Below are 18,035 nucleotides of genomic sequence, written 5' to 3' on the forward strand. Positions count from 1 at the left end.
ACTTTGTACCTCAAGGAACTAGAAAAATATGAATAAACTAAGGCTTGAGTTAGCAGAGGAAGGAAATAATAAAGATTAGTGTATAAAGAAATAAACTAAAAACTAGAAAGACAATTAAAAATAAAAACTGAGTTGAATTTTTGAAAAGATAAATGGACAAACTTGTAGCTAGACTATCCAAGAAAAAAAGTAGACACACATAAATAAAATTATAAATGAAAGAGGAGACCAATGCCACAGAAGCATAAAAGATGATAAGAGACTACTATGAACAATTATATGCCAGCAATTTGAATAGTCTAGATGATGTGGATAAATTTCTGGAAACATACAACCTATCAAGACTGAGCCATGGAAAAACAGAAACTCTGAACAGGCCAAAAATGAGTATGGAGATTGAATTAGTGAAAAAACTCTCCACAAAGAACAGCCCAAGACTATATGGCTTCACTGGTGAATTATACCAAGCATTTAAATAATTAATGCCAATCCTCTTCAAACTCTTACAAAAAAATTGAAGAGGAGGAAACATTTCAAACTCCTTTTATGAGGCCAACATTATCCTGGTTACCAAAGCCAGACAAGAGCACTACAAGAAAAGAAAATTACAGGCCAACATCCCTGAAGAACATAGATGAAAAAATCCACAATAAAGTATTAGAAAGCTGAATTCAAGAGCACATTAAAAGGATCATATACCGTGATCAAGTGAAATTTATCTCTGCGTGCAATCATGGTTCGACATGCTCAAATCAAGGAATATGGTACACTACATTGACAAAATGAAGGATGAAAATTATATGATCAACTCAAATCAAGGAATATGGTACACTACATTGACAAAATGAAGGATAAAAATTATATGATCAACTCAATAGATGTAGAAAGTACCTTTGACAAAATTCAACATTTTTTATGATAAAAAGTAGGAACAGAATAATGTACTTCAACAAAATAAGGACCTTATATGACAAGCTGTAGGTTAACATCATATTCAATTGTGAAAGGCTGAAAACAGCTATTTCTCTAAGATCAGAAACAACATAAGGATGCCCACTTTCACCACTTTTATTCAACATAGTGCTAGAAGTCCTAGCCAGAGCAATTAGCAAAAAAAAAAAAAAAAAAAAAAAAAAAAGACATCAGAATCAGAATAAAGTAAAATATTTTCTGTTTGCAGATGCCAGGATCTTATATATAGAAAATTTTAAAGACAGCCCCAAAAACTGTTAGGACTAATGAATAAATTCAGTAAAGTTGCAGGATACAAAATCAACATATAAAAAATCAGTTGCTTTTTATACAGTAACAATGAACTATCCAAACAAGAAGTTTAAAAACAATTCCATTTACCAGAGCTTCAGAAAGAATAAAATACTTAGGAATAAATCTAACCAAAGAGATTGAAGATCTGTACTCTGAAAACCATAAAGTGTTAATAAAAGAAACTGAAAAAGACAGAAATAAAAGGAAAAATATTCTGTGTTCATGGATTGGAAGAATTAATATAGTTAAAATGTATATACCCAAAGTGATATACATATTCGACGTAATCGCTATCAATATTTTAATGGCAATTTTCACAGAAAAAGAAAAAACAATTCTAAAATTCATATGAAACCACAAAAGACCTTGAATAGCCATAGCAATCTTGAACAAAAAGAACAAAATTGGGGGCATCACATTTCCTGATTTCAAAATATATTATAAATCTACAGTAATCAAAACAGTATGATGCGAGAGTAAAAATAGAATATAGACCAGTGGAACAAAATAGAGAACCACAAAATAAATCTACACATTTATGATTAACTGATTTTCAATAAGAATGCTAAGCACATGCAATGGGAAAAAGTAGTCTTTTCAATAAATAGTTTTGGGAAAAGTAGATATCCATGAGCAGAAGAATGAAATTGGACCCTTATCTATGTCATATAAAAAATCAAATCAAGATACGATTAAAGGTTTAAATGTAAAATCTAATAATGTAAAAGTACTAGAAGGAGACTTAGGGAAAAAGCTTGACATTGATCTGGGATAGGACCCCAAAAACGTAGGCAACAAAAGCAAAGATAGAATGATAGACAAGAGCGATTGCTGCATTAAATGGTTCTGCACAGCAAAACAAACATACAAACAAAAAAAAAATCAACAGAATGAAGAGATGACCTATGGAGTGGGAGAAAATATTTGCAAACTATACATCTCATAAGGGGTAGTATCCAAATATATAAGGAACTCAAATAGCAAAAAGACAAAATAGGATGTGTAGTGTGGCTCACACCTATAATCCCAGGGCTTTTGGAGGCTTAGGCAGGAGGATTGCTTGAGGCCAGGAGTTCAAGACCAGCCTGGACAACATGATGAGACCTTGTCTCTACAAAAAAATAAAAATAAAATAACCAGGTGTGGTAGTGTGTGCCGATAGTCCTAGTTACTCTGCAGGCTAAGGTAGGAGAATCACTTGAGCTCAGGAGTTTGTAACTGCAATGAGCTATGATTGCACCCCTGTGCTCCAGCCTGGGCAACAGACTGAAACCTCATCCTTAAAATAATAAATTTAAAAATGGCAAAGGACCAGAATAGACATTTTTCCAAAGAAGACATACAAATGGCCAACAGGTATTTGCAAAGGTGCCCAACATCACCAATCACCAAATAAATGCAAAGCAAAACCACAGAGATTTTATCTCATACTTGTCAAATGGTTACCATCAAAAAGACAAAAGATATGCAGTGTTGGTGGGGATATAGAGAAAAGGAAACCCTTGTACACTATTGGTGGGAATGTAGATTAGTCCAGCCATTATGGAAAACAGTATGGCAGTTCCTCAAATAATTAAAAATGGAACTACCATATGACCCAGGAATACCACTTCTGGGTATATATTCAAAGGAAATGAGATCAGTATCACAAAGAGATATCTGAGATATCTGTCCTTTCTATGTTCATTGCAGCAGTATTCTATTGTACAATAGCATTCTATTGTACAATATTCTATTGTAAATTCAGCCTTAAAAAAAGGATATTCTGCCATTTGTGACAACATAGATGAACCTGGAGGACAAGATGCTAAGTGGAATAAGCCAGGCACAGAAGGACAAAGACTACACGATCTGTTACATGTGGAATTTTAAAAAGCTTAATTCGTAAAAGCAGAGAGTAGAATGATGGTTGCCAGAAACTGGAGGTGGGCATGGGGAGATACTGGTCAAAAGATACAAAGTTTTGGTTATGTAGCATGAATAAGTTCTAGAAATCTAATGTACAGCATTGTGACTATAGTTAATAATACTGTATTGTGTATTTGAAATTTGCTTAGAAAGTAGATCTTACTATACATACAGCCAACAAACATATGAAAAGGTGCTCGACATCACTAATCATCAGGGAAATGCATATTAAAACCGCAGTGAAATACCACCTTACTCCTGTGAGAATGCCATAATTAAAGTCAGACAGGGTGTGGTGGCTCATGCCTGTAATTCTAGCACTTTGGGAAGCCAAGGCGGGTGGATCAGTTGAGGTCAGGAGTTTGAGACCAGCCTAGCCAACATGGCAAAACCGTATCTCTACTAAAAATACAAAAACTAGCTGGGCCTGGTGGCACGCAGCTGTAACCCCAGTCACTTGGGAAGCTGAGGCAAGAGAATTACCTGAACCCAGGTGGAGGCTGCAGTGAGCTGAGATCGCACCACTGTACTCCAGCCTGGGTAACAGAGTGAGACTGTCAAAAAAAAAAAAAAAAAGAAAAACAACAACAACAAAAAACACAACCAACCCCCCTGCCCCTGCAACAAAACCATAATTAAAGTCAAAAAACAATAAATGTTGGCATGGATGTTGTGAAAAGGGAACACTTACACTGCTGGTGGTAATGTAAATTAGTACAACCACTATGGAAAACAGTATGGAGATTCCTTGAAGAACTAAAACTAGATCTACCATTCATCTGGCAGCCTCATTACTGGGTATCTACCCAAAGGAAAATAAGTCATTACATGAAAAAGACACATGTACATGCATGGTTATAGCAGCACAATTTGCATTTGCAAAGATATGGAACCAACCTTAGGGCCCATCAACCAACCAATGGATAAAGAAAATGTGGTATATATCCATCATATAATACTACTCAGACATAAAAAGGAATGAAATTGTGTCTTTTGCAGTGACTTGGATGGAGCTAGAGGCCATTATTCTACGTGAAGTAACTCAGGAATGAAAAACCAAATACCATATGTTCTCACTTATAAGTGGGAGCTAAGCTATGAGGATGCAAAGACATACAGAGTGATATAATGGACTTTGGGGACTTTGGGGAGAGAGTTTGGGAGGGTGGAGAGGGATAAAAGGCAATATATTGGGTACAGTGTACCCTGTTTGGGTGATGGGCACACTGAAATCTCAGAATTCACTAAAGAACTCATTCGTGTTACAAACACCACCTCTGCTCCCAAAACTATTAAACATGATAATAGTAATTTTTTAAAAAGTAGATCTTATGTTTTCTCACCACATTCAAACAATGGTAACCTGTGAGATGATGGATATGTTAATTAGCTTGATTGTGGTAATCACAAGGTATTCATACATCAAAACAGGACACTGTAGCTGGGCACCATGGTTCACGCCTGTAATCCCAGGACTTTGGGAGGCTGAGGCAGGCAGATCACTTGAGCTCAGGAGTTTGAGACCAGCCTGGGCAAATGGCAAAACCCTGTCTCTACAAAAAATAAAATAATTAGCCAAACATGGTGGTGCACACCTGTAGTCACAACTATTTGAGGGGCTGAGGCTAGAGGATCGCTTGAGCTAGGGATGTCCAGGCTATAGTGAGCTGTAATTGCGCCACTGAACTCTAGCCTGGGCAACCGTGTCTCAAAACGAGTGAACAAACAAAAAGCCTGACACTGTACACCTCAAACATACACGTTTAATCAGTTATGCCTCAGTAAAGCTGGAAAAAAATAGTCTGATAGTAAAAGTCAGTCCATTGTGGCATCTAATTAGTTTGACCCAGTAAAATAGAGGGATAGAACAAATGAAGATGGTGGAGTGGGTTTAACACGGAATGAATGATCCAGGGCACAGATTTCTAAGGCGGGAGGTGTGGTCCCCAGAGCAGCAGCATCACCTGGGAAATTGTTAGCCATGCAGAATCTCAGGACCACCCAGATCTGCTGATCAGAAACTCCGGGGTGGGGCCTGGCGGCATGTGTCTTTGACAAGCCCTCCTGGTAATTCTAAGAATCAGTCTCCTGGGATTTCTTTTCCTATGAGCTGCAACTTTTGTTCTGCCCTACTCTATATTGGCCTAAGGCCCAGGCCTTATGTTTTGAAAGGGAGCTGCTGCTTCTATCTATTCTATGTTTTATGAATTTTTTATTATGAAATAAGTTTTAGATGCAAAAGATGGTATTTAATGTACATGTAAAATCAAAAGAAGAATAAAGTCAACACTTATGCTCCTAACACTCAGTTTAAGAGCTAAAATGTTACCAGTACCTTAGAACATTCTGTTGCATTTTGAAGCAACTGTTTTTTGAGGTAGAGGGCATTGGGCGGTGACATTATTTTTATAAAATCTCTCTCTCTTTTTTATTACTTCAGAGTACACAGTATTAGTTAGATTTAAACCATCTCCTGGTTGAAACATGGCTTTAATTTAATGCATAACTTCCAGTTTTGTTTTCATTTATAGTGTACTCATCCTCATTAATGTTCTATATAAGTCAGTCCTTCTTAAAAAATGGTTTGTTTCTGTAAACTTCAGAGTCCCCATTATTGGTTAGTTTCAAGGTTGAAGCATTTTAGTTTTAATTGTTCACAGCTTCTGATTTTTGTTACAATTCATAATGTCCTTGTTAAAAATCTATTGTTTAGTCTTCTTTTTTGGTAAAAATGTCTAGTGTTCAGGCAAAGACTGATTAAACTAGCTATACAGGCATTAAAAGTTAATGCCTTTGTTTCATTTTTACCCACATATCGGTAGTTACCATAGTTACTGAGAAGGGTTCAGGTAGTGCAAACTTGCAGATGTGCTAATATGTTTTCCTGGCTCAGTCTCTCAGTTGCTAGAAAATTATGGTAGCTAGTTTCTATGGCAAGCACTTTTTTCTATCCTAGGTTAATTTGGAGACCTTGTAATCTCTTATTTAACACCCTTAATTCAACTAACTCACTTGCACAAAAGGACTGTGATATATGCAGTGGGGTAGACCATGGTAATGAGCCCAGAGAATAATTTACAAGAATGACAGTCCTTTTTTCCTGTCTATATATTTATTTATATTTCATCAATAATCATCTCATTTCAAAGGTAAGATAGAACTACATTCTTCAAGTGCCGATCTCACTGGGGATCTCTGAAGTACTTTGGTTGCAAGCAACAGAAACCAACTAGAGAAACAAGTGCTTTGTGGAACTTGGGAGTAGGATGCAGCTGGAACCAAGGACTTGAATGCTTCAGAACTTTGTCTTCTCTTGGTTGTTTCCCATGATTTTTTTTTTTTTAATTTACATAGCATGAAACTTACCATTTTAACCATTGTCAGTGCACAGTTTGGTGGCATTGGGTGCATTCACATTGTCCTGCAACCATCATCACTATCCATCTCCAGTACTTTGTCATCTTGCAAAACTAAATCTCTTTATCCATTAAACAGCAACTCCTCATTCCTCCCTTCCCCCGGCTCATGGTAACCGCCATTTTACTTTTTGTCGGTATGAATTTGACTACCCCAGTCATCTCATATATGTGGAATTGTTTGTCATTTTGTGCTGGCTCATTTCACTTGGCATAATGTCTTCAAGATTCATTCATGTGGTAGTGTGTATCATATTTCCTTCTTTTGAGACAGGGTCTTGCTTTGTCACCTACGCTGGAGTCCAGTGGCGCTATCTCAGCTCACTGCAACCTCCACCTCCCAGGTTCAAGCGATCCTCCTGCCTCAGCTTCCCGAGTAGCTGGGATTACAGGCATACACCACCACGCCCAGCTAATTTTTGTATTTTTGGTAAAGACAGGGTTTTGCCATGTTTCTCAGGCTGGTGTCGATCTCCTGGGCTCAAGTGATCTGCCCATCGTGGCCTCCCAAAGTGTTGGGATTACAGGCATGAGCCACCGTGCCTGACCTCCTTCATTTTTAAGACTGAATAATATTCTATTTTATGGATATACCACATATTCTTCATTTATTCTTCCATCAGTGGACATGTGAGGTACTTTCATGGTAAATAATGCTTCTCTAAACATGGGTTTATAGCAGCATTATCTCTTAGAGTTCCTGTGTTCAATTCTGTAAACCAAAAATAAAATTCTATGCCTCCAACCAACTGAATGGATGCCCTCTTGGCCAAAGGGTTCCTAAAGAAACCTGAAAAACTAGTTCAGACCATGATGGGAAGAGACAGTTGGACATGCCTCGTTATACCCTCTTCCCTTTGGAATTTAAACACAACTGACTGGTATTATTGCTAAAATAGACATCCCAAGACTGACAGAACAGACTCTTTGTAGCAATAAGATATGAAACTCCAACCTGATTCTCATATAGCATCACATAACAGATAATAGACCCTAAAGGAAATCAAAGTATTTTACCCCAAAATATATATATTTTTGACATATTTTGAAATGGCCCTGAGAGCCGTCTTCTGTGGGGGAAATTTGCTTTCTGTAGAGAATCTCTTTTCTAGGGCTTTAGGGCTTTTCCAGAGAGTCTGACACATTTTAAGGTCCAATTATAAGAGACATTTTCTGTCTATTCTCTCTGAAGCCTGCTAACTGGAGGCTTCATCTATATAACAAGTACCTTGACTTCCACAACTCTTTTATCTTAAACTTCATGCATTTCTCTCTCTTTGTGCTAACTTTGCCTCTTTAAGCAAAGTTTAACCTTTCAGCCAATTGCCAATCAGAAAATCTTGGAATCCACCTATAATCTGGAAGCCCCACCTCCCCCCATCCCACTTTAAGATGTCCAAAATTTCTGGGCTGAACCAATGTATACTTTACATGTATTTATTGATGTCTGTCTTATGTCTCACTAAAATATATAAAATCAAGCTGTAACCCAACCATCTTGGGCACATGTTCTCAGGACCTCCTGAGAACTGTGTCATGGGCCATGGTCTTTAACCTTGGCAAAAATAAACCTTTAAATTGTTTGAGACCTATCTCAGATGCTTTTTGGTTTACAATTCTTTCAGGTACACACCCAGGAGTGAAATTGCTAGATCACATAGTAATTTTATGTTTAATTTTTTTGAGGAAATGTCATACCATTTTCTACAACGGTTGCACCATTTTACATTTCTATCAGCAATGTATAAGGGATCTGATTTCTCTATATCTTTGTCAACACTTAGTCTCATCTTGCCCTACTTTGCCTTTGTTTTCCTTTTCTTCCCTCCCTCTCCTCCTCTTCATGCCCTTCCTTCTCCCATTCCCTTTCCTTCCCTCCCCTTTCCTCCCCTCCTTCCTTCTTTCCATTCTTTCACAATGACCATTCTCATGGGTGTGAAGTGATAGCTCATTGTAGTTTTGATTGCACTTCTCTAATGATTAGTGATATTAGCATCTTTCCGTTTGCTTATTGTTATTTGTTTATCTTCTTTGGAGAAATGTCTAATCAAGTCCTTTGCCAGTTTTTTAAACAGGCTTAAAAATAGCATTTATTTATTTTCTCTCTAGCATTTCTGGGGATGACTGGGCTGAGCTGGGCAGTTCTCCCTCAGGGTTTCTCATGTGGCTTCAGTCAAACAGGGACTGAAGCTAGAGTCATTTGGAGGGATTTGTCACTCACATGTCTGATGGTTGATGCTGGCTGTCAACTGGGACCACAATGGAGGATGTTGTAGGAATGCCTGTGGCCTTTCAATGTGGCTTGGGCTTCCTCACAGCATGGCAACTCTGTTCTAAGGGCAAGCATCCCACATGTTGCCTTTTATGCCCTAGCCTAAGAAGTAACAGCATCACTGCCTTCCCATTTAATTTGATAGAAGTGAGTTAGTTAGGCTAGACAATATTCAAGAAAAGAGGAATTAGACTCTATCTCTTGAGGGTAAGAGTGTCAAAAAATTTACAAATATGTTTTAAAAACCATCCCAGTAGTTAGGGAAAGTCTCTTATAATAGAAACTCATGTGAAGAGAAGGATAAAGTTGTGAAATGGTCTCGAGAAAGCAGGTTCTACGCAAAGAGAACAACAAAAGCAAAACCCAAAAGTGTGAGTGTTTTTGGCATGATCAGGAAGCACTGTTACCGGACCCCACAACTTACCCAAAGTTAGCCTTTGGGCCAGGAATTCCCTCACTATCATTCCTTCCATAGTGGCCAGAAAGATGTTACTGGAAAAGGGTTCTGATCCAGACCCCAAGAGGGAGTTCTTGGATCTCACACAAGAAAGAATTCAGGCAAGTCCATAGAGTAAAGTGAAAACAAGTTTATTAAGAAAGTAAAGGAATAAAGAATGGCTACTCCATAGGCAGAGCAGTCCTGAGGGCTGCTAGGTGCCCAATTTTATGGTTATTTGTTGACTATATGCTAAACAAGGGGTGGATTATTCCTTCCTCCCCCTTTTAGACCATATAGGGTAACTTCCTGATGCTGCCATGGCATTTGTAAACTGTCATGGTGCTGGTGGGAGTGTAGCAGTGAAGATCACCAGAGGTCACTCTTGTCGCCATCTTGGTTTTGGTGGGTTTTAGCCGGCTTCTTTACTGCAACCTGTTTTATCAGTAAGGTCTTTATGACCCATATGTTGTGCCAACCTCCTATCTCATCTTGTGACTTAGAATGCCTTTGCCATCTGGGAATGCAGCCCAGTAGATCTCAGCCTTATTTTACCCATCCCCTATTCAAGATGGAGTTGCTCTGGTTCAAACACCTTTGACAGAACTGTCAGCTAAGTAAGAACTGTATCTTTTATTCTAAGAATGGAAGCCTTTGGAAAGTTCTGAAGAGAGAAGTGAAGTCATCTTATTTATAATTTTAAAAGATTATCTGGTTCTTATGTTGTCAAGAGGTTATAGAGAGGAAAGATAGAAGCAGGATTCCTAATTAGAAGACTACTAAAATAGGCCAGGAGAGGAGATTGTGGATTAGACCTGAAGTATTGGAGGTAGTAATGTCTTATTTCCCTATTTTATTGTTTTAGTTTAATTTTTTGTTTTTTAGAGTCAGGGTCTCAGTCTGTCACCCAGGCTAGCGTGCAGTGGGGTGATCCACAGCTCACTGCAGGCTCAACATCCCAGGCTCAAGTAATCCTCCCGCTTGGCCTCCCAAGTAGCTAGGATCACAAGTGTGCATCATAATCCCCGGCTAATTTTTTATTTTGTATAGAGATAGTGTCTCCCTATGTTGTCCAGGGTGGTCTCAAACTCCTGCTTTGCCCATGGTTTAATTGTGTTGTTTGTTCTTTTTGTTGTTGTTATTGAGTTGTAGGAGTTCTTTATGTAGTCTGGATATTAATCCATTACCAGATATATGATTTTAAAATACTTTTTCCCATTCTGCATGTCATAGTGACTTTTCACTCTGTTGATTGTGTCCTTTGATGCATACAAGTTTTTAATTTTCATGAAGTTCCATTTTTTTTCTTTTGTTGTCTGTGCTTATGGTGTCCTATCCAAGAAAGCATTTCCAAATTCAGTGTCATAAAGCTGTCCCCCATATGTCGTCTTCTAAGAGTTTCTTAGTTTTAACTCTGACATGTAGGTTTCCAATAGATTTTGAGTGAGTAGAAAGTAGGGGAAAGGTCCAGCTTCATTCTTTGGCATGTGGAGATCCAGTATTTCCAACCCTATTTGTTGAAAAGACTATTAAGACTATTCTTTTCCTGTAATTCTTGCCTTTCATGAAGATAAGCTTCCTCTGAATCTTGGGTTCACATGATTTACAAGAGAGCTCCTAAAGGTATATATTATCCATTTAGTCTATTGGATAGAGACTACCATTCTTTCTTATTCCAGTTCCAAATGTTGCTATCCTAATACATTACTTATTGACGTAGTACCCAGAGGGTTGAGGCCACTTGACTGCTGAAGATTTCTTGCTAAAATCATTGATTCAGCAAATATTTATGAAGTACTTCCAGGTAACTTGCAGTGTTTTAAGTATAGAGATGCAGCAGTAAACAAAGCAATGTCCTTGCCCCCAGGGAGCTTTCATTCTAATAGTTATGAGAATAGAGAAGAAGAAGAAAGGGTAGCTTCAGAGAGAGGATTTGAAAGGCAGTCTAAGAGATGTCCACTACAATAAGTAAAGGACTATTTAATACAGCAAATATTAATAATAAATATATAAATATAAATAATAACTAATAATATAGTGTTTAATAAAATATGCCACTTCTATATATGCCAAGAAACTGTCATGTTATGATTTTGAATTTCTTTTATTTTTTATTTTTAAAAATAGAGATGGGGGTCTCCTTATGTTGTCCAGGCTGGCCTCACATCCTTAGACTCCATTGATCCTCCCACTTCAGCCTCCCATGTCACTGGGACTACAGGCATGCACCACACTGTGCCTGGCTTGTGGATTTCTTTTAAAAAGAGCATCTATTTGACAGATACATTAATCCAGGTTATTTTTAATTATAAGTTACATAAACACCATTTCCAAATGAGAAGAACAACTTTTATAAGGCAGGATAAAAGAAATTTCAAGAAAGGTAAGGCAAAATAATTGGGTACTACAAAATAGTTAACTTTGAGAAAAATTAATTTTAGCTGGACTAAAGTCATGAAGCCGAAGGTGTTTCATTTGTCTTTGCATGGTTAGTAGGGCTGCGGAGGGCAGGAAAGAGTAGGAGTGCATGTCTGCCTGAGAATACTTGAGCAGAAAGAGGTCTGGAACTTTGAAAACAGGTTATGTGTTTGGGGTGTTTGTGTGTAGTGTGCACACATTCTTCTGAGATGTCCTTGAAGGAGCTTCAGGATAGCTTAATAGGTAATCCCAGAGAGCTCTGCTTTTTTTTTGCAGAAGTGGAGGGGGGGCCGTGCTCTCATGAGCATGAGGTATTTTGCAGGAATGGTAACATATTAGATGGTGTGGTATCATAGATCCAGCATGAGGGCTGAAACTGTGAGCTTCACGTTAAGATCTGTGTGGAAATTTGCTTCCACCACTGTATATAACATTAGGAAAGGTATTTAATTTTTTGGAGTCTTAGTTTCCTCATCTGTGAACTGAACGTTAGAATCAGTCTCTTAAATTTCCAGGGAGGTGTCTTTTTCCTTTAACAGTGCCATTTATTTTGCTCCAAAATATAGAATTGGGCAGAGCTTGGCCATCTCTGTTTCATGCAATGTCACCTGGGAGGAATGACTGGCATACATGCATTTGGAGGGCTCTGTGGTGCTGGCTGCTTGTCTGGGGCTTTGGTTTCTCTCTATGTGGGCCTCCCCAGTCCTCCTTGGGCTTCTTTGCATCACGATGGCTGGCTTCTAAGAGCAAGTGGCCCAAGCAAAGGGAAGTCTGTCTTTTTCTGTCTGATTCCTCTCAGTCTAGGTCATTCTTTATCTGTTGTCCTCTACTCCTGAGCACACAATCAATACAATTGTTTGAGCTCCTAGTCAGTTTTTGGCTTTCAGGAACACATACCTCCCTCTTCTGAAGCCTAACCTGGCATTATCTTGTTTTAGCTTTCTGCTCTGGTTGATATCTTTCCTGATTCCCTCAACCCAATTCTTGCTATTTATTTTTGCCTTGTCCCCAGCATCAGCCCTCACACATCAGGTGTTTGATTCCCTTACTCATGATTCACCCAGGGAACTGATCTAATTTAATCTATGGCTTGATTCAATGTGCTCTTCCTTCCAGCTAGCTCAGTTTCTGCTAGATCTCTGCTTCAATCTTGCATCTCTTGTATAGGTATAGGTCTTCATAACAACAACAAAAAACAGTGGGGCACTTAAAGGTAACAGTAGCAGAAGAAACAAGGGTTTGGAATCCCAGTTCTGGGGTTTACTCATTGATGTGTTGGACAAGTCATTTAGCCTCTCTGAATCTCAGTTTCCTTATTTTAAGATGGAGATGACACCAATCACACATTTGCTGTGCAATTGTGAAGAAAAAGTGAGATAATTTATGCAAGGAGCATAGTGACAGGTCAGTGCGTGTCAGTTTCCTCCTCCTTGCTCTTTCCCTCTGGCACTTGGGAAAACCCAAGCCTGCTGGGTCTTAGCGCTCAGCTTAATGCTGAGTGTTAGACTCTTCAATACTCAGCATTAAGCTTCTGGGTTGGGACAAAGGTGGCGGGGTTGGAAAGGCTTGGTCAGGGCTAAGAGCAGGGATGCAGAAGCGCTACCCTAGCAGAGCAGGTGGGGTATAGCTTTGGGTCTGATGATCATGTAGGACTTCCAGGCAAGGTAGATGCTGAAGACCCAGAAGTGGATGAGGCCATGACGGCTCTGAGGCTGGGCTCCTGAAAAGCAGGACGTGGGGCTGAGCCCCTGGATTGTGGCTGATGAGGAACCAGGTTTTTTCTTGCATAGCCAGGACCCCTGGAGGACCAGGCCTCATGATTCTTCATGTTGCTTACTAGGATAGGAGTGCATGGTTGGTTCTTCCTTTAGCTTATCCAGGACAGAAAATCTTTTAGTACAGATTGTAAGGGAGATTCTGAGTGCGTGGGAAGTTTTAAGTCTTCCAGGCTGATGACCTTGATGGAAGGACTGAGGTTTGTAAGATCAAGAGAAATGAAGAGAGGGATGGTCCTCAGGGTCAGTTACATCCTTATTTCAAAACCTTAAAATAATTTTTAATACATCTATAAGACACAGAAAATAAAGGTAAGTAAAAATATATAATAAATAATACCTGTATTTAAATGTTGCTTTATACCTTCATATCCTTCCTTCTGCGCACACACTGCATACACATATCACACACTACACAAACACCACACACATACAATGCAGCACATACACACTCAAGACACACACACACACTCCACATGCCACACACATACCACACAGCACATATCCAGCACACATGCACCACACACCATACACACACACACCACACACCATACACACACACCACACACATACCATGAAGCACACATACAACACAACACACAGCACACACACATCACATAAACACACCACACACGTCACAACAGCATGCACACCACACACACACTGCATACACACACCACATACCCCCCGCACCACATACACCACAACACACCACACACTACACATATACGTGCACATTGCAAACATATACACCACACCACACATACACACACCACACATGCGTGCACACACACACACTTTAAGTCAAAATAAGATTGTATCAAGCCTACAATTTTATAAACTATGTATTTTCAATTTATACTGACACTGCACCAAAACTACTTACTGAAAAGTAACAGCTTTGTTTGTTTATATATTTATTTTGAGACTAATCAACTTTCAGTCTGTAAGGATTTGCCTGTTCTGGACATTTCACACAAATGTAATAATATAAAATACATGGGGGTCTTTTGTATCTGGCTTGTTTCACTTAGCATAATGTTTTCAAGTTTCATCCATCAGTACTCTTCTTTTTATGGCTGAACACTGTTCCACTGTGGAGATATACTATATGTTATCTGTTCATAAACTGATGAATAGATTTGGTTTGAGTTTCCTTTTTGGCTACTATAAATGAGTCTATTGCAAACATTGTGGATAAGTTTCTGTGTGAACCTAAGTTTTCAGTTTGTTTGGATATATAACAAGGAGTGGAATTGCTGGGTCATATGGTGACTCCACGTTTAAGTTTTGAGGAATTTTCACACAGTTTCCCAAAGAAGCAGCACCATGTTACATTCTCACCAGCAAAACATGAGGATTCCAGCTCCTCCATATCTTGGTCACCACTTCTTATTATTTGACTTTTTGGTTATAGCTATCCTAGTGGGTATGAAGTAGTATCCCATTTTTGTTTTGATTTGCATTTTACTAATTATTGTGTCTTCTTTAGAGAAATGCCTATTCTAATCACTTTCCCATCAAATTATTTGTCTTTCTTTTTTTTTGAGACAAGGTCTCTGTCACCCAGGCTGGAGCAGAGTGGCGGGATCACAGCTGACTACAGCCTTGAGGTGCTGGGCTCAAGTGATCCTCCCGCCTCAGCCTCCCAAATAGCTGGGACTACAGGTGCGTGCCACCAGCTAATTTTTTTAAAATTATATTTTGGCTGGGTGTGGTGGCTCATGCCTATAATCTCAGCACTTTGGGAGGTCAAGGTGGGAGAATTGCATGAGCCTAGGAGTTCGAGACCAGCCCTGGCAATGTAGTGAGTCTCCGCCTCTACAAAAAATAAAAAAAATAGCCAGGCATGATGGTGTGTGCCTGTAGTCACAGCTACTCAGAAGGCTGCGGTGGGAGGATCACCTGAGCCTGGGAGGTTGAGGCTGCTGTGAGCCGTGGTCAAGCTACTCACTCCAACCTGGGTAACAGAGCAAGACTCCATCTCAAAATGAAAATAAAGATAAAAATAAATAAATAAATAAATTTAAAATAATTTTGTTAGAGACAAAGTCTCACTATGTTACCCAGGCTGGTCTCAAACTCCTGGCTGCAAGCAATCCTCCCGTCTTGGCCTCACAAAGCACTGGGATTACAGGTGTGAACCACTGCACCTGGCTGAGACTTCTTTATATATCCTGGATCCTAGACCTTTACTGGTTATATGATTTGGAAATATTTTCTTCCATTCCATGAGGTTTTTTTACTTTCTTGATAGTGTTCTTTGAAGCACAAACTTTTTTAATTTTGTTGACAGCCAATTTGTCTTTTTTCCCCCACTTCGGCTGCTTGTACTTTGGAGATCATATCTAAGACACTGTTGTTACCCAATCGAATGTCATAAAGATTTATGCCTATTTTTTCTCCCTCGAGTTTTATAGTGTTAGGTCCTACCTTCAGGTCTTTACTTCATTTTGACTTAATTTTTTGTATATGGTATGAGGAGTCTAACTTCATTCTTTTACATGTGGATATCCAGTTGTCTCAGCACCATTTGTTGAGAAGACTGCTCTTTCTGCCATTAAATTGTCTTGGTACCCCGGGTGAAAATCAGTTGACCATGGATATGAGTTTGTTTCTGGATTCTCAATACTATTTCATTATTTCATTACTCTGTATGTCTTATTATCTTATTCTATTCTTATTCTATTATCATACAGCCTTAATTACGGTAACTTAGTGGTAAGTTTTGAAATCAGGAGTGAGTCCTCTAACTTGTTCTTCTTTTTCAAGATTGTTTTGGCATTCTGAGTCCTTTGCATTCCCATATGAATTTTAGAATCAGCTTATCAATTTCTGCAATAAACTCTTTTTTTGTCAGTTGGAATTTAAGTAGGGATTATGTTGAATTTGAAGACCTATTTGGTAAGTTTTGCGATCTTCACAACATTAAGTATTTCAATCCGTGAACACAGGGTGTCTTCCTACATTTAGGTATTTAATTTTTGTCCATGGTGCTTTGTAGCTTTCAGTGTATAAGTCTTGCACTTCTTTGGTTAAATGTATTCTTAAGTATTTTATTCTTTTGATGTTACTGGAAATGGAATGGTTTTCTTGATTTGATTTTTGTGTCTTCATTGCTTGACTTTTCCAGCTTCTAGGGCCACCTGCATTCCTTGGTTTATGGCCCCTTCCTCCATCCTCAAAGCCAGCAACAGCAGATCCTTTATCTCACATCGCCTACTCCTTCTTCCATCCTCAAATTCCTCTCTCAGTCAGAAACCTTCTCTTCTGTTAGGACTCATGAGGCTAGATTAAACTCACCTGGATAGTCCAGGAAACTCTCCATGTCTCAAAGTCTGCACCCTTCATCACATTTGCCAGATAGGGTAACATGTTTACAGCTTCTGGGGATTAGGTGTGGACAGCTTATCTTTAGGGGGCTGTTATGCAGCTGACTGTGGAGAGTAAGTGGGTGGGAGAGGTGTAGGGGAAGCACTCAGAATCCCTGGATGTTCTGGAATCCAGTCCAGCCTGGTACAAGGAGGGAACTCAGTCCAAGACACTAAATTCACTCTTTCCCTTAATTGTAACAGGATAGTACAATTAAGCATGGGTGGGAGAGTTAAAAGGGCTTCGCATGGTTGGGAGAATTAAAAGGACTAAATCTTAGAAGGTATCTGGCCAGCATGGGTCAGCCAGTACACTCTGTGAAGGCTTCTGGTACTTGCAGGACTAACACGTGGGAGAGCTTTGAAAACTGCAAACACCAGGCAAACCCAAGTTTTTATAGTGAACTTAGACTAGCTTAATTTGTAGACAAGAATCCTGATTCAGGATTTTCGAAAGAATATTTGTTTTAAAAGCAATTTGATTTCACTTTTCAAATGCAGTAAGTTAAAAAAGATGAAGAATAATGTTACTTTAGAAAATGCATAAAAACTATGTTAAAGTAACGGATTTCGGCTTTTAAAGCCAGTCTGTTACCTCTGCAGGTGGCATTGTTTCTGGAGGCAGAAGCCACATGGAGGCTTGGAGCTGCGCCACATTCTTAATTGGACACCTTGTTGAATGGTAATTGAAAAATGTCTTCACGCCCTGCTGGGTGCCTCCCGGAGGCTCCTCCACAGGGGGTAGCCATAGCTTTGATGGTGGAGCACTTGCCAGCAGAATCTCAGCCATGCATGGGCCACATGGCCAGGCAGTTGCCTCTTCTCTGTGGAGCCAGCTGCTCTTGTCTGTGTTGCTCAGCACAAGAGGAGGATGGAACAGAAAAGAGGTGTTCAGCACCTGGTGCATGGCTGCTGTGGTCTCCCTCCTTCCCCCATTCTTCTCTAGATGGCCTGTTATGGCAACTTGGTGCCACTGACTAGGTCTAGAAATTACATATTTTTTCCTTTGAGATTAAAAAAGGAACATGCACATGCACACAGACACACTTGCAGATGCACACATATGCACATACACCTCTATACACACATACACATGTACACACATATGCACATGCACATGCATACTCACACACTTACACGTGTGTACACACACCCACCCAATCACCCACCCAT

Source organism: Macaca nemestrina, chromosome 14, assembly GCF_043159975.1.
Source record: "Macaca nemestrina isolate mMacNem1 chromosome 14, mMacNem.hap1, whole genome shotgun sequence".
Classification (NCBI taxonomy): Eukaryota; Metazoa; Chordata; class Mammalia; order Primates; family Cercopithecidae; genus Macaca; species Macaca nemestrina.